Source organism: Sturnus vulgaris, chromosome 10 (assembly GCF_052056855.1).
Source record: "Sturnus vulgaris isolate bStuVul1 chromosome 10, bStuVul1.hap1, whole genome shotgun sequence".
Lineage (NCBI taxonomy): Eukaryota > Metazoa > Chordata > Aves > Passeriformes > Sturnidae > Sturnus > Sturnus vulgaris.
In genome coordinates this window covers 11,133,580-11,156,027 of record NC_142252.1, presented here as the reverse complement: position 1 = coordinate 11,156,027, position 22,448 = coordinate 11,133,580, and the positions used below count along the sequence as shown (strand labels likewise).

Genomic DNA, 22,448 nt, shown 5'->3' with positions numbered 1-22,448 from the left:
ACAGGAATGATTCTGCTTACAAATAAACCTTTATTTTCCCACCAGTGTCAGAGCAGAAGCTACATTTTCCCCAACTAATTCAGTGTAACTGGTCAACATTATTATCCTCCAAAAATCATATCTGAGGTGTGGAAGAACAAATATTGTTTCAGGCCTCAGAGGCTCCCAAATCTGAGCACATCAAATTAACATCATCCTTCTGAGGACCCAGCAGAGCTTGAAATTCTGGTGCAGGAAGCAGTAGAGAATATCCAGGAGTGTTTTCCAGATACTGTTCTACATCATTGTTTACCACAAGGCTGTCTGCTTCTGGTGTGCTACAGCAAAAGCAGATGGGCATTAAAGAAGTATGGGTACTTTATTGAATAAAGACTTGAGACTAGATGGAGCCTTACACCCAACAAGCTAAACACTGAAAGAAATTATATTTTGCATGATATCAGACATCATGCAAGTCTGGGACAAGTTATATATAAGTGAATTGAAACAGGAAGCATAATGAGATTTCTTATTCCAGAGGTAAAGTAACTGTAGAATGCATCCCTGACTAGAAATGAAAATATAAAAGAGAAAATGACACAAATAAATGAATGATGAAGGAAGGAAAGGGGAAAGCAAGGGTGAAAAGAATAAGTGTCAAGGAGATTCAAATTGAAAAAGATCAGAAAGATATTCATAGCAACTGCAGGCTAAAACCCAAATTAAGCAGTATGAGAAACTAAGGATTATCTCAAAGAACACTCCTAAAAACTTTAGTGAGCCATAGATAGCCCGATACAACTATATTGCAAACCTTAGGCATTCCACAGACTTAAAGACAGGAACAGCTACCAGCTGAAAATAGACGAAATTTAGAGAAAATTAAGAAAAAGGATCAAAGCTGAAAGGCTAATCTTCCAACAGCACTGTTGGAAAGCAATAAAAGCAACACAAGCCTTGTATTTGCAGAAGGGTGAAAAAATGACTGAAGATACAAATTATTCAGTCTTATTTCATCTCTTCCCTCCTTCACCAGCTGCTCATTTTCTTCACCCAGTTGTCCCTTACACCTTCTTTGGTTTACCTTTAAGATGAAAACTACTTTTCCCATCCCCTGAGCTAACAAAATTATCAAGTCCTATTCCCCCTCTGCATGATATCCACACCCAGCACAATTTTAAATAGCTCTTCAAAAAAAAATTAATATGAGGCAAGATTGCATGCACTACATAACTTCTACCCCAAGTGGTGATGGTGCTCAAAATCAGGGGGTCAAACACTTGGCAATATCCTTTAGCACTTCCCTATCACTACAGATCCTAAGAGCAAGAGCTCACATATTCTTAACTACAGGAACCAAGAGGAAGAAAAACCCTTAAGAAAAGCTGCAGAACCATTCTCAGCGAGGCTGCCAGGAAGTTTTCAGTGCCAGGCAGTAACATCACACGAGCCCTCTGTCTGCATGGTTGAATCTCACAGTGAGGATGGGAATGTCCCCTCCAAAGCTGGGGCACAAAGGATGGCACTGCTCCGGGGAGGGGCTGGCGCACAGGCAGGAGCACCGACACACCCTAAATCCAAACCCAAACGCAAACCCTCTCTGTTCACCCTTGGCACACATTCCCACAGCTTGGGGCAGCTCCAGGAGGGACAGCTCCCTGACCATGGGAGGGCTCACGTTTAACTGCAGCAAACCAAGCAGATGTTTCCAGCTGGCAGAGCAGGGAATGTGGTGCTGCTCTCCTGCTCTTTCGTGGTCCAGGCACGTTTTTCTGCTGGTACTCAGAAAGTACTGCTGCCACTGCTGATTAGAGAAGTGACTGGAGCACCTTTTCTGATGAAAGCTAATGTGAAGTGGACACTTGAGACAAGTACTCCAGTTTCTGCTGAATGAGCCATCAGGCCCACGCAAAAAAAAAAAAAAAAAAAAAAGAAAGAAAATGCTGCTCTATTTCTTAACTGGTTTATTTACTGCAAGAATCTGTCTACAACCACCAAGCCTATATTTGCAGGCCTAAACACCAGTAATGGAGATCTGTTAGGAACCCTCAAACTCCCTATATTTGGCTCAGAACAGCATCCTACCCCTCTGCATGAGCTCACTCATATGCCATCATCTGACAGGGTTTCACACTGACCTGGCTCACAGGAAAATTGAAATGGTCTATCCCTGAACTGAAATTTTCAAACACTGGAAGAAAATTTCTATAAAAAGTCAGGTGTATGGATGCAGATTCTCCAATTCTTAGTGTAGTTCAGGTGTTCTGGGAAGGTAACTGTAAACCACAATTGCCAAAAATTAAATTTCAACTAATAAACCCAAACATACCTGAGGAGCACTACTGGCACATGTTTGTAACCAAAGGCAGGCATTCCAGCTGAACTTGACAAGGAATAGAACTCTTATGACTATTTTATAGAAATCTCCACCTTCTGTACATACAACTATAAAAGTAATTTGTAATATTCCTTTCTGCTCATGCAATACCCTCAGTGAACAAGTAGTGACACACTTAGTGTGTACTATAAATATACAGTCAAAAACAAAGTTCGAATGCATTTGCATGAAGTAATAATAATAATGAAAAACTTATAAGCTTGGTTTATCTCCCAGCTTAATCAGGTCTGAGGAAATCTGGTTTATTCCACAGAGAGCTGAAACTATTCAGAGCCTGGTTAATGAGGTTTATTAGAGAAAAACAAAGATAGATTGCTACCCTTAAAAATAGCCAGAGCTCATCCTTTATTTAATGTGGCTCCTCAAAAGATTTAGAAGTGGTTGTATGATGAGTATTATCTGAATCACCTCTAGACTTCCACTAGGTGCTTTTGTTATTAAAAAGTGCTCAACACAGCATGCAATGGAAGTAAGGAAAACCACTATAGAAAAAAATTCTGCCTTTAGGACTTTCCAGATTATTTCTAGACCAGTCAGTGTCTTCTGATTACTTAAGAAGTTATTTCAATATCCCTGAATCTGCCTAACTAACCTGAGTGACCTGAGCCCTCAAAGAGCCCATGAAATCACACTTCTCCAGCCTTGAGGACTGGAGCAGGGAAGACACAGATGCTGTTTACAGAGTACAGCCTCCCCTTTGCCACTTCCCCCTTTATTTCTTCCAGAAACATGATCAAGGAAAGGTTGGAGCAGCATATAATAACCCCCCATCCATCTTCACTACTAATTCATTTTTACAAGCCCAAGGCTGTCCAAAGATTTGCTTCCTGTTAAACTGAGACACAATTGAAAGAGAGTCTAAACTTAAGCTCCTAAAATTCATGGGCTTCTTATTAAATAATCCAATTTTTGCAAGTGATGAACTCAAGAACTCACACTGAAGCCTATTACAGCCCTAAAGTCACACTGAAGTTAGCCCAAAGAAGTGCTAAAACAGACACTGCTCCCAGCAGAGCCTCCAAGACAAAAAATACAGCATAAAACACACATTATTTCAATTGGCACAATAAGCTCTCTATTCCAGGAATGAAACTGATTTTATCACAGGGTGACTCAGCTTCTGTGTAAGGAATAAATTAGCAACTGAAACAGGACTGACCCCCTTCAGGCCATTGGATTTGGTTTGGGGTTTTTTTATTTCCTTTTTCTTCTCTGAAGGCTACCTGGGGTGGACCAGGCTAAGCCTGAGGAGTGATGACCTCATCTTTTGTTCAGCCTCCCAGCCAAGGTGGTGTGGAACAGCCTGAGTTCTCAGCAGAGCCCAATCTGTGTGACAGCCCAGCGTGTTGCAGCTCATTTTCCCTTGGCTGTTCCTGCATGTGCCTCCTGTATGATTTGGCCTCGTGCTCGGGACAGCCTTATTGATGGGGATTTTTTCTGAAATTTCTATACAAAGAGGTATCACTTCAGGACACAACAGTGCAAGGCTGGAGAAGAGGTTGTTAATATTAACCAGTGTCTGAAGTTCCTGCGTTCTTTGTGGTTTTAACATCCAGGATTTACACATGGAGAGAGCTCTGGTTGGGACTCAGTTTATTTAGAAGAGCTTTCACCATCTGTTCTTCCAAATCCTGAAAACATTAAGAAAATACACTTCACAAGCAGCTACAAACACACATGAGCTCTGCAGTTTATACAGAAATATACTGCATTCAGGGAAAATAATTCATAACATCTCCGAGGTTTCTCCTTCTGGCATAAATTGAGGATTAAAGCTCTAATGTTTTCACTTCTTGCCACACTGAAAGAATTCTTTTGTTTACATGAATTCATCATCATACATCTTCATACTATGAAGTAGAGACCCAAACTCTTTGAAACTACGATGACTTAAAGGATTTTCTAATTAAACTGGTCAACTTCACTAATACATCACCTGTCATCACACAGTACTTACAGACATTTTTCTATTACCTAGAAATTAAAATCACTGCATAATTAACAAGCTAAGTTACAGCTACAACATTTTTGAACACCTTCAAACCACAGTCTGATGAAGAAAATCCATTAATATCTACTTTCCTTAAAGTACAGCTTCTAGCTCTCATCCCTGACTTTTCAACCTATTTCCACCTACTTGACAAATGATGCCTCAGCAAACTCTGTTCCACTTTTGCAGACATTATAGGTATCAGTTGCCTAACTGCTGGGGATAAGGCACTGGAGCTTCCCCAAGCAGATTTCTGTGAAGGACCCCTCCAAGGATGACCTGCTCCACAAGGAAGCAGGAGCCTGCCCACACCTGCATGGACAGCAGCCATTCCAGGCAGACCAGAAATACACCATTCCCACTCTCCTCCTGCAAGGACTCACATTCCCACACTTTACTCCCAGGTAAACTGGTTTGACAAGAAGCCACCACCCCTGAAGGCTGGAGAAGCAAATCCCTCATTCCCAGCACCTATCCCCAGCGACTGCTGTCAGTGTTCTGCTGATGCTTCCCTGAGGATGGCAAACTGTCCTTCACAGCCTGCTTCTCCTGCCTGCCACCTTTAGAAGTCACAGGTCTGCCTCAAGACCTGTGCAGAATGCAGTGCGTGTACCAAGGGGTATGAAGCCATAAACCCTCCTGCCCTCAGAATCTGTCGTGTCCTTTTTTATCCCCTTCTATAGAGAATATTCTTTCTTGTCTCAACAGTGCACAAAACTGGCAAAGTCAGTGCAAGAGGCAACAGGACGAAGTCAGAGAACCCTGGTCTTGGCATTCATTGATGGTTCATTTTCTGTAGTTACTTCTTGGACAATCACACCTTTGTTATTCCACCACAGTGCTGTCCATAGGTTATGGAATTCAGACTGACTCAGGCATAGTTAAATTATCTCTTGTTTTTGCAGGGCAGGTACTGTAGAAATGGCCAAAAATACCACTCAGATGTTTTGCCACAAAAAAACCCCTTTACATCAAAATCAAAGTCTGTACAGTACTGTGCTGATTTCATTAAAGGTTCCATGGAACAGAAGTTGAACATTAATAATTTTGATTGTTTTGGTTAAAATTAATAATAAAACTTATTATTAATTTTACGCATTACAATTTAATATAGGGTGATGTTATTTGCCCATATACTATATCCAAATTCACAAGCAAATCTTAAAATAATTCAGTTATGAAACAATAATGGTTAATGTCCTCGTAAGAAATTTCAGGCTTTTATTCTAGTACAGAAGGAGAGGAAATATTTCATACAGAAGAAATTTCTATCCCCCCTAGGATTAACCATCATAAAAACACCAACATGTCTCTTTGAACCTTAGCTAACAGTGTTTTTAGGCTGCTTCCAGCCCAACTACTGCAGCCCACAGCCCCCCTGGGGATGCAGGACATGCTCAGGGCCCCCCAGATAAGAAAGGAGAAGTATCTCTCTGCTCCAGCCAGTGACAGGGTAGTAAAGAATGTCATTTATCACATGAACTCCAGCACTCTCAAACCAGCTCACTTCCTCTCTTTCCTGGCTCCCTGTCGCTTTCACCCAAACAAGCTCCATCCCACAGCAATAATCTTTTTCCATGACAAGTCCTCAAAACCCCCAGAGGTTTAAATGGGAACATGATGACAAAGCCAGGAAACTCACACTAGTTAAAGGAAGGACAACTGTCTATTAATATGATCACAAGCAAAAGCATCTGTCAAATTCTTTTTTTAACATAATCTTAATTTCAGGCTTAACTCCCGTTTATGAATACATAAAGGAGAAATTTCTTGCATAAATTATTCACTACGAATTAAACACTCAACTGCACATAGCTGACAGATTTCTATTAAAAAATAAAATGATAAGTCATTTATATAAGCTATCCATTTGGCAAACATTCGTTTTATCCTCTTACAGGGAAAAAAGATATTTTCAAGTGTCACATCTCTTTATGTCAAAAGGAAACCTACAATAGGAATCATATATGTGGAAGAACTTGGCACGTTCCCTGGGTTTGCAAAGTTGAGGTTTAAGAGTTATTTTGGTTTGTTGTTTCATTTAAGAAGGGTTCTGTGGAAAAAAGAAAAACTTTTTTGAAGAGACAAAGTATATGAATCCTTTCCCCAGTAAAATCACTTCTGCAAGTATAAAATCAAGACTTCTATGTTTAGAATAAAACACTATAATTTTCTCCAAAATTTCTCTTGGACAAACTAAAAAAATCTTTTTCAAACCAAATAGCAGAAAAGTGTCTTTTTTTCCCTCCACCAAAACTAATTTGCTATTGCTCAAAAGAAAGCTGAGTGCACAAACGTAACTGAGAAGCATCAGTTTTCTTTTTGTTGCCTTGTTTTTTTCCCTATCTTTTTAAATGATTTAGTGCAATTAGGACAATTGGAGGGATTCAGAGGAGGTCACACTGACAATGCTGAGGCTCAGAGGAGAGCAAGCCCTGGGCACAGGGCTCCCACCAGCCCTGGCTGCTGGAGCACGAGCAGCAGCACCCACAGCCCTGCCCAGCACTGGGAGCCCTCCCAGCCCCCGAGCTGGCTCACCAGGCAGCTTCACATCTCCCACCTGCACTTCCAGTGCTGCTGGCACCCTGCACAGCAGCCCTGCCATACCTCAGCTCTGATCATCCTGCTCCTCACATGTAAGAGGCAGGTGTGGCTCACCTTAACAGAGGAGAAGGTTATGGGGATCCAGCGTGATCTTAATTTCAGATCTGCCTGCTGAAATATTAGTCTGTGCATTAGCCCAGCTTCAGGTTTATCAGTATGTGTAAAACACTTTATCCTGAGCAGGTAGAATTCTTGTGTGTTCTTGTGTTAACAAAGGGCCTGCCATACACAGTGGCCATTGCCATGTAAATGTTTCCCTTTCTGTGGTGCTGCTTTTTCCCATCTTGCATTCTAATACCTAAAGTAGGTTTTACAGCAGTCTGAAGAATGGAACGGTGCATACATCTGAACCGTGCAGCCAATTTCTCTAATGCACTGCCAATTGGTTTTTCTGAGAGAATATATCCTCCTGACTAGGAACCTGGTTTGCATTTTTATATTTCACAGGGTATTTTTTGAAGGAAGGGGATCAGTTCGACTTCAGAAATTTAAAAAACTCAGAAAGTAAACATCAAATAATTTCACTGAATTTTGAACTTAGAGGGGATAACACCAAAAATATCCTGTCTGCCTTTCACCCTAAAGCACCACCTTTCTTTGCACCTGGGGATCAGATGCATAAATGGAGCCTCCTCTTCAGTGTATTTTGGGGAATGTGGCTTAGAAAGTTCACCAGGACAGGCATGGCAGGCACGTGTCACTGTCACTGTGCATGTGTGTGGCCTCCTCTGCCAAGCGAGGCAGTCAGGGGGAAGGCAGTGCCTGCCCTCAGCTGAACTCAGACCTGCTGCAGTGCACGGAGGCAAAGCTGTGCAGGAGCATTTGGAATCATCTTGGCTGCTGAAGCAGAAGATGAACTCGAGGTCAGTGCTCCAAGGAGTAGGAGGGCAGGGGACTTGGGCACTGCTGTTACACAGCTGGGATGTTAGTGAGAGCAGTTAAAGGAGAACATTGCTGAGACTGGGTTTATTCACTGACGTTTTCTTGCTGGCTGAACCATTATTACAGAGGACATGCCATATAATGCATTCCTGCTCTGTTTCCAGGCCTTCAGAGGGGAGAGTGGTGGTTTTGGTTTTATGGGGCTTTTTAAATTTCCTCCCATCTCCATCCCACTCAAAATATTGAGGAAACTGACAATTGAAGTCCCCTAGTCTTCCTCAGCAAAGCAACAAATTGTGTTTGCTGGAAGCAATTCTGTGCAAATCAGCAACCATTAGATAACTGAGGGCTCCCATTTACTCCAACAAAAATCTGTTGCCTTGCCCCTGTTGTATGACAAGCTGCAGATGGGCTGGGGAATGTGTGTTGGGATGGATAGAATTATGGTGGGTTTACATTCAGAGCAGCAGAGAGCTGAGGCAGAACACCACAACTAAAAACTGACCCATCTGGTGGGAGCAGATTGCATCAGAGGCTGCTTCTTATTCCTCTTGTGAAAACTCTACACACTAGACAACAGTCACACTTAGAGAGGATCAAGCTTTGTGCCACCAGTTCTGGGAGTGGACAGACTCTAGCCAGAAACCAAGGCCTAAAAGATCTCTACCTCAAGTCTGAAAAGGCTGGAAATTACAGTTTGAGTCTCCTATTGCAACTCTGGTTTTGACTCTTTCCTTCTCCTCTGTCACCTTGTTTTTGCCAAAAGCCTGTGCTCGTGGTCACCAGTGCAAGCCTCCTGATCCCTAGGTACTTCAGTTTTCCAGTGCTAAAGGGGAATATAAAATGTATTTAATACATACTCATGTATTTAATGTATACCATATTGAAAATAAATTATTTCACAACTAGCTTTTCAGGCTGTTCCTTAGATCTGAAGCCATAGAAGCCTACACATGCCCACAGCTTGGAAAGCACTGCATCACTCCTGCCAGGGAGCATGGCAGTGACCCAAATCTCTGCCACACATGCCAGCACTCAGCACGAGGCACAAACAAAATTACAACCTCAGTCTCACTGAACATGCTGGTCTCAGACCATCATACCATCACCAGCTACTGCCAGGACCAGGGGATCAGTGTTTCACCTTTCCCAGTTTTAAAAGAACCAGTTGCTGGCATGGGCTGTCTCTTCCTCAGAATGTGCCAATGGCACATAGATTCCATTGAAAGACAATATTTCATTATATAAAGCCTAAATTTTTCTTCCCTTAATTTCAATCTGTTGCTCCCAGCATGTTTCTCATCATTATGGAAATGAAGTCTCTTTCTTGGCATTTACACCCTTCAGTAATTTGAAGACTTTAATGTTCTCACAGAAAATGAGTTTACTTTTTCTGTGTTTTTAAATGGCCAAAGTCAAGATCACCTCAGCTGGGAAAGAGCCTGGAGCATGAGCCAAGGAAAGCCTCTCTTCACTTCCACCTTTTAAACAGAAAATTTAAGCAGAGAAATGGTACTTTCAGCCCTTACATCTTTACAGGCTTGTGTAAAGCAATGGACAAAAATTTCATTTAGAACAACCTAATTTTTCTTGCTGAAGCAGCTGACTCTCCACATGAATACATCTCTTACATTTTCTCAGAAAGATGGACAGGCACTGTCTCTGTCAGAACTTACCAAGAGCTCATTATTAGTGCTGAGCTAAATGACAGATAGCAGTGTCCCCTGGCCTCCCGGTGCTATAGGACTGAGTCAGGAAAAATATTACCACTCCCTGAATCAACAGAATCATTTTACAGTCATTTTTTGGAAGGCTGTTTGTCTGGGGATGTCTAGCAGTGCTTCACTTTAGCTGTCGACAAAGAAGCCAGAGTTGAAAGCACTGTGAACCATAAATAAAACAGAGAATAGCAGTACCATGTGAGCTTTGCACTTGCTTTGCAGCAGCTTCCTTTTCCTGCCCCAGCAGAGATGTGCATAACCTGACTGAACAGATTCGTTTGTTCAGCAAGGCTGCTGGCTGTTCCCACCTCTCCAGACAAAGGGCTGATTATTTCCTCTCATGTTAATGACTACTCCTATAGGCAGGTAGGCTGCCATCTCTTTCTCATCACCACCTTTCCCTTTCACAAAAAGAAAGATCCCTCCCTATGGCACTGAGGAGAACACAGAGCCCTTTGCACTGTTTGCAGTACTTGCCTGGCAAAAAAAGGCCAAGGCTTTTACTGCTCTGAATACCCCCTCCTGAGACCCACTATATTGTCAATCCTTTTAACCAGCCTCAATAGCATCCCCTTTGTGAGGGCCTAAAAGACAAATCCAGCCTTGGTGTAACACTACTGCCCTCAGTAGAGTATAGTAGAGTTGAATTTGGACCAAGCTTCACTTTGATTTGCCTTAAAAGCTTCTTTGCCCATGTGTATAATTATTACAGGCAGATGCCTTATTTCCCCACACTAAACCTCGTCTCTCTATCTGCTATTTCATTTTAACACAGCCATCTGAGTTATAGACGTGCCTACATGAAGCAAATCAATAGATGCTCTCCCATCCCTGCCAGTAATAATTCTTTATCAGGTATGTCTTTGCCACTTGCCTTTTTAATGTTTTTGTGTAGGAGGTAAGGGGACTGGCAAGTATCTTTGTTAGTTGGGTGTCTTTGTTTACGATAGATGGAAAGCTTGCCAACAACACACCAAATGCTCTCTAATTAAAGTCACTTCAGTGGCTGTGATTAGATGAATTGTGACTGACTTCTAAACCCTTCACTTCTCAGCCATAAATCCCTCCTGCTCCCCAGTCACCTGCAGTGATGACTAATGCCAGGTTCCCCTGGATACACTGGAAAAGGGGGAGGTGTGTGGGGATTAGACGAAGTCTGCTGCATCCATCTTCTTTTCAGGCTTTCAGACACATGAAAAAAAAATTAAATATGTTGAAAAAAAGCCCTATTGACCATATTGCTCCTGTCTTTTTCATTCCTGGCTGTGTTAAGTGCTGTACACAGCTCATTTTATTTTCAGTTGATATTAACTGCCATTTTCTGACATGCTCCCCTCCATTCATTTCCTGATTCATTTGTCATTATCATTCACACATGCAGACTTCCAGTGCAGTAGCCAATATATCTATTTTTTTTAAAAATTAAAACTCCACAACAACAACACAACTTACATATCCATTCTTCTCTTTGTCACCCTAACCCTGTCAGCACAACTGTGGATTTTTACTCCTGACTTACATCAGCAAAAACCAACCAAAAGTTTCCCTCCTGTCCAATGCTGGGTATCCCCAGCTCTAAGGCATGAAAGTCAATAGCTCCCAAACACAGATCCTTGTTAGAGATAAAATTAGGTGGGCATGACAGACAGCTTCAGCCTTCCCCACATCTTCAAGTGCAGTTTACAAATAAGTAGCTGCAATACTAACAAGCTTATCTTTCATTCTAAACACAAAGCCCATTTCCATTATGAAGTAAAGGAATAATCATGCATCTTCATTTTACTTCCAGATCTAGGGGGAATTTCCACCTCATCCCCACATTTCCTCTGTAAATGGCTCCATGGCACAGGTAACTCATCATACACAACTGCTTTTCCTGAAGCTGGTGGCTTGAAAGAGCAAGTCTACAAAAATTAAGAAACTGCTCATGGAATTTACACAGCACATTTTTAATAGCAGTTTTCTCAGGGAATTCCCATTCCTATGATCCACCTCTCTGCTCTACTACCAGCACCTACAAGCAATTGCAGTCTTTCACCACGGCAGAGATAACAGCAAATTGTTTGCCTATGAAATATGTCAACAGTACTCAGTCTCAGCCAGAGAAATTCTCAGAAGCTAAGAACTCATTAAGCACTGAATATAATTAAGTCTTTGCACATTCTAAAGAGGGGCCCTTAACAGAAAATGTTCCTTAAGAAAGCACCAGGAGTAATCTCTTACCTAGAGAGGTTATTCTGAAAGAGTTGGGCTACTGACAGCCTTAAGTGTCTGATCACCACTAATGACAAAAGGCTTATTAGATTTCTCTGTTTTAATTAATCTGTATTCATTGTGAAAACAGGGTTAAGGACAATTTGCTCCTTACAGTTTTCTTTAAAGTTAAAATGGTCTTTCATACCAGACCTCAGAAGTTGGTTTGTCTTTTTGCATCTGGTCTATGACAGATTATTCTAATCATAAACTCCTCTCCATAAAGAAAAAGGAAAGACATCTCTGCAGTCTATATTTCAATTTTGTCCCCAGTACCAAGAATAGTGTCTCCTATAGGAGCCTCTAGCCAATATGATCTATTCTGGACATAAGCCACCATCCACACTGGCTCATCTGTGTCTCCATGTATTTCATCCTGGAGTGCTGTGATTCCCAGGCACACACAGCAGCTCTGCAGTGTGCCTGCCACGGACAGGACAGCTGTCCTGCAGTGGTTCAGGTGCCCAGGGCAGGCTGGGCTGGGGCCATTCCTGCCCAGCCCCAGCCCTGGCAGCACATCTGCCCCAGCTGTGCTGCTGGCGAATTTTGTCATGGCAAGAGTGTCAAACGCAGCTGCTGGCACCAAGCTGCTGTTGCTTTTGTTCCAACCCAAAAGCCAAACCACTGCCCATCCACACTGCTTAAAAATCCCCACCAGTTTTGGCAACCCTCAAACTACAGCAGGACCTCTCTATCCCCTATGAAGAAAGACATGCTGTGTAATGAGACAGATTATGTCAAATCAATAGCTAACATCACAATAGACATTTTTGCCATAAATAGTTTGTTCAGTGTTAGTTTGTGGTGCACTCCTGTTTTCTAAAATAAATTCAAAATTGTGTCTTCAGACAACAGTCCAATCACACTTTTTCATCATTTAAAAGCTGTAATGTTCAACAGGAGCCTTATAAAGGATTAAAAATAAAAAATAATCAAGAATAACCATACACACACCCCAAATGTTGAATTACACTTTTTGATAACACCACATAACATGGATTTGCTGCTCTCTTAGTGAGAGGAAAGGGAGGGAGAGTGTGGATAAGTGCAGAAGAATCCTATTCTGTCTTCAACACCTGCTGAAGAAAACTATTGGATCCAGCTGAGCACTTGATCAAGCTGAAATTTGTGGACAGATTGACAATCTGATTATTAATCTTCCTTGAAAATGCAGCAAGTAATCATTTGGGGGAGGGGAGAAAAGCAGGAGGAAGAAGTAAAACAAACACTGCAACCGTTTTAGTTCCTCACCCATGGTTTTCATCCTTTTAACTGCAAATTGTACCAAATGCCAAATCAATTGTTCCATGACCTTGCACTAAGTGAAAGGGCAAAACAAGAATCTCTTAAAATGATAAAGGTAGGCTATCACAGCTTGCAAAAATAGTAATCAATAAACCACTTCCCATTTAACAACCCTCCCTCTAACCAGATTGGGATTGAATGCACTGTGCCTACACTATTCATTTGGAAAAAGAAACAAAAAGAAAAAAAAAAGAAAAAAAAAAGAACAGAACAACCACACCACATCTGGGTGAAAAAAACAGACATCACATTTGGGCCAGATAACACATAAAGGACACCAAATAATTCTTTTATGATTCCAAATCATATAATTAACAATATACACCTTCTTAAACCACAAAAGTTACAGACTAAGAATACCTTTAAGATCACCTTTATTCTCACAGCAGGAGCAGCATAATCCAGTCTAATTCTGTGCCCCTTTCTCCTAAGGATCCCAAGTCTTATTTGCTTTTAATCTTCATCTGCACTGAAAGGTCAGGAAAGATCGTTCTCAGTTCTGCCTATATGCCTTTATTTCCTGTCTGTAACTAAGAACTAAAACTCTGTGAGCTTCATATATTTGATTTTTGCCATTTCACAGTTATTCTTCACTTCCCACCTATCTCCTCTTTTTTTAAGCTGTAATATATTGCTGTGACTCTCCTAACAGCTTTCTTACCGTGGTACATAAATACACTTAAACTGCACATGACTTATTTTAAAAGCTGTCTGGGCATTTCTGGTGTTTACAATATTTGGTATAACAAGATTCAGCCCCTGACTGGGGTATCTGGGCCTTCCTACACACAAATGATGGGCACATACCCACAACATTAGATTGACAATTGTTAGTGTCTTTATTTTACAAAGGGTAGAAACTTATGGCACAGAGGAACAGGATCATTTGTAGTAGAAGCAGCTCCCAGAAATGTACTTTTTGGTCCCAAGACATTTTCAGCCTCCAAATCCCTCTTGCCCACTATGTTTCACCATTCCAGTTTCCCCCTTTCCCTCTCCATGCTCCATTCCTCCCCTTTCAATCTAGAGTACATCAGAGTGGACATGAGCAGCCTTGCTGACTTTTCTCCCCTTTTTGGCTTGTGGGCACGTTTCCCATGGCACTCATCCAGAGTGCCTGTGATCCCTCATGTGCTGCCCTGCCTGCACATAGCCCAGGGCAGCTCCTCTGCCTACTGCCCAGAGCTCCTCTCTGCATCCAGGAGGGCACCAATGCAGCCACAGTCCCACGGGGTCTGTGATCCAGCCTCAAACCTCTCCCCAGCCTGCTCCATTTTGCTTCCTCAGTTGCTGACCTCCAGCTGCCCTGGTGCTTCAGGCAGGTCTCTCACAGTGCCAGTGCTACATGCTGAAGTTGTTCAGCCAGGCTGTTATTTGAATCAGCTCAGGATTTCTAAAATAACATTTTCTGTTACAGCTGTAGGCTTGGCCTTATGCACCACTGCACCCGATGCTTTGCTCCTCTTCCCCGAGCAGCTGCCATTCCCTCTGGAGTACTGGCAACTGCTTTCCTTAGAAAAACCATCAAATCTCCTGCTGCACTCACTGCCTCTCATCATCAGGAATGGGAAGCAGGACTTAATTCCCAACCAGTTTCCCTCAGTTGCTGCTCTCCTGGAGCAAACCACAGCAGTTTGTCCTCCCTGGGTGTTGGCCAGCCAGACAAAAAGCTTGAAGAGACAAGCAGGGCAGCACAAAATTCCCTGGTGCGTTATCCTTGCTTTAGTCCAGTATGCCGTTTGTTATCCAGAGTATTAAACTCATGTCCTGCTTCTCTGAAATCAAGAGAAATTTAGACTGTCAAGGTGGATCTTTTTTGGGGAGGAGTGCCAGGTCACTTGTTCTCCTGCTCTAATTTGTTAACACATATGTGCACACGTGGAGAAGACCAGGCTTGGCAGTAGCACTTTGCAGCTTATGACTTAGAGATGCAGAAGTGCTCTGAATAACAGCTCTGTTTGCAATATCAGCCAGGCTGCTTCTCCAGCTCTGGTGCTTCCAAACACCAGGAGCAGCTCCATGAAGCCCCACAGACCTCATGGACAAGGTCTGTTTAGTCCAAGGCCTGAGCTTGTCTTGTAACATGAAATAACAGAATACGCAAGCCTCTGCAACGTCCCCTCATAAACACTGGGCACGTGGAGAGCACCATTTGCTTCCAAAGCAAGTCATGAGAGAGCCTTTTCTCTCCATCCATTTCCAAACTCAAAGAAATGGAGTTCCAAGAGAACAAAAACTTTCACAACTCCATGTCAAATTCAGCACACGTTTAGAAAAAGTGTAGATGAGGATTCCTGAAGATGTTTAAATGTATCTATAATTTATATGTATATATAATTTTCAGGTGAGGTTCTCTTGAAAAATACAAATATATGTTCAAAATGAGTGTTCAACTAGATTGAAATTATATTTCTAAGAATTTTGTCAGAGAACGGGGGTTATGGTGGTGAAATAATCCAAAACCCTACTTTTTTCTAGGGGAAAAAAAGAATCAATTGACACCAAGGTATTTACTTTTTTCCCCGTTTTTTTTGAAAAGTACATACACAAAGTTTGATTATAAAAAGTGAATTGAAAGGCAAACCCAAAACTGTTTAAACAAACTCCAGCTTTTGATCAGCTTTTTCTAGCATCATTCTATAGGCTACTCTGCTCTCTTTGAATCCTACAAACTCTTCAATAACCACCAAACTCCTAGACAGGCAAGCATATTTTTGCAAAACCTGTGCCCCAAAAGAGCAGCAGATTAAACCTCTTCATGCTTGAATCATCTCAAAAATGTACAGATGTATCTGAGAAAACTATATTCACTGCTGGAATAGTGGGACAAAGTTGCATAGGACAGCTTGGGAGGCTACATAAAAATCTCACCACCTCCTGTGGACAAGCATTACCTCTCCAGTCTCTATTCCATGTAACCCAGCTTGGATAAAAATGTGATTGTTCCTCTGTCTTCAAATGCATACAGCAGTCAACTATTTCTTCCAGACTGATGAGGCCACTAGAGCATTTAAAAATGCAGTTCCATACCCAAGAAAATACTGTATATTTGAGTTTGGATAATGCCTCAGCAAACACAAAGGGCAGCAGGTGTGTTTCCAGAGGAAGAAGCCTTACATCTACACAGCTGGATGTGCCTATGGCACATCCCTTATAACAGCCAGCCCTGCTGCTCCTAGAGCTGCTTTTCACATACACTACAGCGTTAGATATATAGGATTTTGGGGGGGGTTTGTACTGTTTTGACAGTAGAATGCTTCATTCTGAAGCATTCTGTAAGTTTAAAGGGCTGTTTTGCAAATCAGTCAATTTGAAATCAGATCCAAGATCAACAAAGCCAAGTCCTTGAAGGCACATTTGTCCAGCTGACACACAAATACATCTCCTTTCCTTGGTCACTAATTACAGCCATGTTGAACTTTAAGTCTGGCTCTGCCATATGCTCACAGAAATTTCAAAAAAGCAGGTAAAGACACAAAATTATTCTCTCTGAACCTTTGGCTAAATTGCTCTTCCTCTCCCCCTTCCCCTTGGTTGTTGGGAGTGCACTTAGATCTTTTTGCTACAGATTACTGCATTTTTTGTGGCACTTTACATATCACTACTTTCACATACTTGAACACTTCATTGAAAATAAATAGAAATTGCAGTCATACGCTCAAGTAGTTAAAGAAGGCCACAGTAAAGGAATCCTGGTTTTAAATCTTAGAGTCAGTGACAGTTTGGGCATACACCACACTCTCCAATTTCCCCATGTTACCCGAGGTGACTGCAGTTCACCAGATGTTAACCACTGTGAGCATCACACACAAGGCATTGGTATCACAGGACACACACAAGGACAAGTCACAGACAGCTTCCTCAACTATTTTTGCTGTGCATCAGCACGTACCCATCTTTAAGATGGTGCAAGCTGATGTCAAAACTCTAAGATACCCTACTAAGCAGTTGGAAAACATTGTTGGTTTGTGTCAAATAAGGCACAGCTTTTCCCTGGAAATCAGCTTATTGCCATTGGAAGACTCCACACAGCAAGGATAATGCTGCACACAGTCTTTGCGTTTCTGTTTCAGGGTGAATAAATATGTACATACATAAATCAAGTTATATATACAGTTTATCTGCAATGCAGTCAAGAACTGTATCTGCAGTACATAAGAAAACACTCAAACTAGCTTTGGGCTAGACAGCTCTTATCCAGATCAGTAAGACTGCAGATCCCTGGGATCCACCAGGCCTGAACAAGCCCGTTCAGGATCCCAAGTTTGCTCTCAATAACTCAGACCATGCTTCAAAAGCACGGCTGCTTTCAGAGAGGAGCTTTACCAGAGCTGCTATCTGTGAGTCCTCACAAGGATCAGTTCTACCCTGGACTGAAGTAAAGGTATGCTCCTACTAACCCCTTAAAATCTGCACCTTGCTTTTCCTCAGACAAACTGACCCTGGACACGTTATCACAACTCCCAAATGATGCTAATGCCACAGCTGATCACTTGGACTGAAGAAACAGGAAACAGTTTAATAATTGTGCCTGAAAAATACTGGAAGACTTCTACATTCCTGTCCCTTATGAACATGTGCTCTAGCAAGATGATGTATATTGCTGCAGAACTGCTCCAAAAGCTCCCATACGTGCTGGTATTAGGGACAACACTACTGAAGAACCTCCCTGAAAGCACACTGCCTCATATGACTGGCTACTCACTGGGCAGAAATTCTTGAATAGTATGCATAATTGAAAGCTAGGCTTTGCAATTAAAAAGCAAAGAAAACAGGAGAATTTCTTTTGCCTAACTACTTTTTCTGAGACAACCTTAAGCAATTTCTGTATCGATGAATTTATCACAAAATACATTTACAAGCAGGCAGAAGAATTAACATACAGAAGTATTGTGAGACAGATTTTATTCAAGGAATCAGTGTAATAGATGGAAAATAAATTCTTTGCCATATTATACAGGAGGGAGACTATCTGCAGGATGGATAAGATATTCAGTGTATGGTCAACAGCCTTTTCATCAGATCATAATTCCAGAATCCTACACACTGCCCTACTGAGCAAGTAGCATCACTGCACAGACCAGAGATGACACTGCTCCTGTTTCCCAGGTCCTGGCACCAGGACTAAGATTTCAAGTCTAATAGCTTCAACATGATCCCTAAAGTGTTCCAGCTTCTCAGAGGATGCAGCAATTTACATTCAACCTTCTCAGAGACCATATAGCAAGCTCCATATAGAAAAGGTTATGATTTTAAAGAACACCATCAAAGCAATATACACCTTCTATAATTCTTTAGAAGCAAACCTCTCATTTCAATACTAGTTTCTACCAGTGATAGGAGTGTCACACTCTCAGTCACTCTCACTGTTCACTCCTTAATTCCCTGATTATTTTGACCTCCTAACTGTTTCTGATAATTCTCCTATCAAGATCAAAAACTTGAAACAGTCAAGCACATTTTGACAGAGCCTTTGAGCTGTGCTGAAGAAAGTGATTTGCAAAAACAAACCCAAAACTGCTTTCAGGGAAGTATTTTGTAAAGTAGCTTCATCATCATCTTTTGTTGTGTTCAGCTATTTCAGTAAATTTTTTTTTCATAAGTGTCTTTAAAAAGCTCTCAGTAAATCATACTAAATTGAACTTATAGCTAAGTTAATAAAGCTTTGAAATATTGGAAAGAGAAGATGATAATTGTGCATGTGACAACTTTAACTATGCTAAGACTTGGACAGTAACAGAAGTCTTGTCCATCAATGCTCTAATTAAAAATATTAAGACCACAACCAACAAGAAAACACTTGTAAGCAACATGTTCAGTTTCACCCAATTTGATGATGTCTTCTATGGGATGCAGAATTCATTTCTCTATTTAACCAACATATTTCACAAATAATGAAATTCCAGAGATCCATGAACACAGCCAAGGACCAGTTATGAGAAGTTCAATAACAGCAGGAGTTTCTACTCAGATTTACTGCTATAACCATTTCATTATCCTCAGTAATACTAAAAGTTGGAACTTTTAATAAAGGAAGAAAATGAGACTTCTCATTTTTCTGGCAAACCCAACAGCTACCTTACAGAATTATTCTGGCCTGAGATGGTGGTCAGACTTGCCATGAATAAAAGGATGCAGCTTACAACAGAGCACAATGCCCAGTGACAAAAAGCAATATGTGAAGAATAAGGTATCAAAAATTAGGGCCAAGCATCTTTAGGTGATTTCAAAACAAGAAGTATTTTTAATTTGAATTGGAATTATTTTAATATCACTGAATACAAAATCAGCCCTAGAAGATAAAAGGGCTTTGTTCAGGGCAACATTAATGCAGAGTATCTCCCTTCAAGGAAAGAAAACCTATATAGCTTTTTATAAATTATGCTGTCTGCTTCAGTTCTTGTGGATTTTCACAGCATACTTTAGTTTTTATGGGTTTTGGGCTTGTTGTCATTTCCCCCTTAACCATTTTCTCTTCCCTGGTGCATAATTAAGCATTTCCCTCAGACTATGTTGTAAATTAGGTTTTTTACTTGAGCCATTCTTAGCTATAAAACAGGAACGAATCTGGGATTGTACAAACAGCTTATTTACATTTTGCCATCTTCAGAAGAGACACAGCCTGGAGGAGGCCACTGCATTGCTCATAATGCTTTTCTCAGAGCTCATCTAAAGGGCTCAGAAAGCTGTGGCCTCCACAAAAGAATTCACAGGGATGCTGTGGTGTGGGTGGAGAAAAGCAGAAAATAAATCAGACAAACTTTTGATGATAAAGTAACAAATGGTGGGTGTGATAGAGCATGGGCTTGTGAACTACTTGTTTTACAGTAGAACTATAATAAGGACATTGAATTTTGTAAAAAACAGGGGACAAAAAGGCAAATTCTGAGAAACAAAGTCAGTTTTCCATGGCATATTTGATGTTTGGCAAGCAAACAGTTCCAAGACAGCCTCTACAAAACAATATCTGCTGCTGCATGTTTACTATAAGAAAAACATTTTTGTGGCCTGTTCTTCCCATAGTCCCAAAAGTTATCTGTTAGCAGGTCCAATTATTCTTTCAGGGAGAGGACAAGAAACAAAGCCACTTCCTCTGTTATGCATTACTAATTAGCTCCAACTCGGGGGGTGGGGGTTAGCATGGTTTGGCAATGCAGAAACCGTTCTGACAAAATATTCATTGAGGCAAGCTGTGCAAATGCTGCTGCCAGCCCACAGACAATGGCCCCATTGTTCTGCAGAGTGTTGATTTGGGAGCAATCTCAGAGGATCCAGCAAGGAATAAAAGGTAACATTTTTGCAAATTCAGCTCACTTTCTCTGCTTTAAGGGTGGCTTTTCTTTTTAGGAAAAGATGTTGAGCTGTGCTTAGTGCCCAGGCTCTGTTATTGTAGGCAATTGCTGCTTTGCCAATTTACTGTATGCTAATTTCAATCTAACGACCTAATTCAATTAGGTAAAGCAAAGAAACATGCCCTTGATCGTGTTTTAAAAGACTTGAATGAAGAATGAAGGTGAGGAACACGTGATGCTGAGTTGTGGCACTGAGTACTCAGACACGCCTTGTGAAAGCTCTGCCCCCTCCCCACTGCTGCCTTGAGCCCAGGGCTTCAACGCTGACCATGAGAGGCCAGGTCTGCTTGGAGGCACTGAAGAGTTCCTGCAGCACTGCAGTGAGGTAAGACAGGTAATGCAGGACTGACAGAGACCCCCCACTGCAGCACAGCACCAAGAGCCTGCTAGCAACCCAGAGGATGGGAATATTTCACAGCCATAGTCTTTGTTCTGACAAACCTGGAAGAACCGTGCCTTTTGGTATCATAAAGAAATAGTATTTGCAATTTCTGCCTTTCAGGTCCCAACTGGCAGAGAAAAATCCACATTATTTCTTTAGTTGCCTCTCATCAATAATTTATTGGTATAGTAAATCACACTATCCTTATTCTACTGAAAGGGAACAGTGTAGACTTAGAGTCTCAAAAATAGTAAAGTTAGACTTACAAATTCATCCAGAATAATGCAGGTTCATCTGCTCAACCCAGCAGCACAATAGCTACTTTTATGCAGGACCTTAAAGAGATCCACAAAGCCAACAATCAAACCTCAGCAAGGCCAGGAGCAGCATTCACTGGAGAGAAGGAAGAGAAAGGAAGGATATGGATGCACTGCAAACTACAGCAGTGTACATGCAGTCTGTACTTGTTCACAAGACTTTATGGTCAATCAACAAATTCCCTTCCAGCAAGACTGCAGCCCTCAGCCTCTCCCTTTGCTTCCAGTTTCATTCACTTAGACATCTTTTCTCCCCCTGCTCTTCCAGGCTGCCTCTCTCTTCTTTTACGCATTTGAACAAAGTAAAACACACAGATGCTAAACAGTTCAAATACATAGATTCCCCCAAGACACTTCACACTGGGTGAGTGACTTCTTGATAATTTTATGGCCTGGATCCCAGACCAGATGTATTGCCTGTCAGCTTCATGTTCCCAGGAGTTTCCAGCCACAGGGCTGCAGGAACAGGGAACCCTACCCAGGAGAATGTGCATTGTCTGACACAGCTACCAGAGGGAATTGTCCCGCACAGCTCCTGCAGGGGCTGCATCATCCTCCTGAAGTTTCTCAGGGGGGACTTCTCTGCTGTGATTCCTTGTGAGCACAGAACCACCTTCAGTCAGCTGAGCAATTTACACAATGTACAACAGGGTAGAAAATTATGTAAGGACAAAATCAGTTCCATGCACAGACACATCCCATGGGGTTAGGTTTGGACCAAAGAGTATTCTTCTGAAAGTGTCCTATCTATTGCATCCAGCATGAATCAGTGGTTTGCATTAATAATCATCACTCTAACTGGTGTCAAGCTGCTGAGTCTTATTGTTGTTATTTTTTAATCTGGGAACAGTATTCTAAAGTTTGAAAATAATGTATAGATGACACTGTTTAAATACTTTAACACATTTCTTCTCATGCTTTTATGTGGACTCACAGAGGAAACAGAACCTGGTACTGTTCTGACTTCAGTATTTGTCTTGCATAAATACATACGTAAAAGTGAGATTTTTTTTTTTTAATTTACTCCTAGCTCTAGTGCTACCAGTCTCCATGTTAGACTGCATTTAATTGCATTAAACATTTTTCCCTTCAGTGGTGGGGAAATAACTACAAAGGCAAAAGCCCCCAGTAATGAGTAGGTCCCCCAAGCACATGCTGAAACAAGTGATTTCTATCTCCAAATTCTCCTCTTGTGAGTGGGATTAAGAGCTCAGACCCCAAGTCTTATACTCACCATACATCCTATTTTACAACTAAATGCTTCC

The 22,448-nt window shown here is 41.5% G+C and overlaps 1 long non-coding RNA gene across 1 annotated transcript; it reads left to right on the top strand.

The window, feature by feature from the left end:
• Positions 1–7,649: 7,649 nt before the first annotated feature.
• LOC148222644 (uncharacterized) lies at positions 7,650–19,115 on the top strand. The gene is made up of 4 exons (XR_015805610.1): positions 7,650–7,834; positions 10,350–10,429; positions 11,364–11,423; positions 17,564–19,115. It is a non-coding gene; the product is annotated as an uncharacterized LOC148222644 (long non-coding RNA).
• Positions 19,116–22,448: the final 3,333 nt, after the last annotated feature.